We start from the raw sequence: 946 nt of genomic DNA on the forward strand, positions 1-946 counted from the left end.
GATGTAGAACTGGTGTATCCTTTCCAAGTAGCTATGACTTGAGTAGATGTGGGTCTTGTTTTTGTGGCGCTTTGTGGTATTATAACAAGGCTGACCCACTTGTGTGATTTGAATGTCATGCTGGGCTTAGGAACTTAACTTGTAAATATCTTACATGTCAAGCGGCTCACAGGTGAAAAGCTAGCAAAGGTGATATTGGCACCCATCCTACAGCCCAACTAGCTTGACTCAAGCCCCAGTTAGGGGTGGCTAAATCTTAGTTTCCAACAATCCAAGGTTTTCCCCAGATTGGTGATGAGAGGGGGTTCTGTTGCAAATAGGTTTTAAATCATATGGCCTGCTATCAAAATTCCAATGGCATTTTTCACAGACATAGAACAAATAATCCTAAAATTTGTATGGAACAAGGGAAGACCCCAAATAGCCAAAGCAATCTTTAGAAAGAAGAACAAAGCTGGAGGCATCATACTTCCTGATTTCAAACTATATCACAAAGCTATAGTAATAAAAATAGTATGGTATTGGCATAAAAATAAACACTGAGTCAATAAAACAGAATAGATAGCCTAGAAATAAACCCACACATACTTGACAAATTAATTTACAACAAAGGAGGCAAAAATATACAATGGGGAAAGAACAGTCTCTTTAGTAAATGGTGCTGGAAAAACTAGATAGTCACATGCAAAAGAATGAAACTGGACCACTATCTGACATTATACACAAAAATTAACTCAAATTGGATAAAGACTTAAACATAAGACCTGAGACCATAAAATTCCTACAAGAAATCATAAGCAATAAGCTCTTTGAGATTGGCTGTGGTAATGATTTTTTGGATTTGACATCAAAACCAAAGGCCATAAAAACAAAAATAAACAGATGGGACTACATCAAACTAAAAAGCTTCTGCACCAAAAAAAAAAAAAAAAAAAAAAAAAAAAAG

This window comes from Callorhinus ursinus, unplaced genomic scaffold (genome assembly GCF_003265705.2).
Source record: "Callorhinus ursinus isolate GAN/ISIS: 27379988/994484 unplaced genomic scaffold, GSC_fseal_2.0 scaffold26, whole genome shotgun sequence".
Lineage (NCBI taxonomy): Eukaryota > Metazoa > Chordata > Mammalia > Carnivora > Otariidae > Callorhinus > Callorhinus ursinus.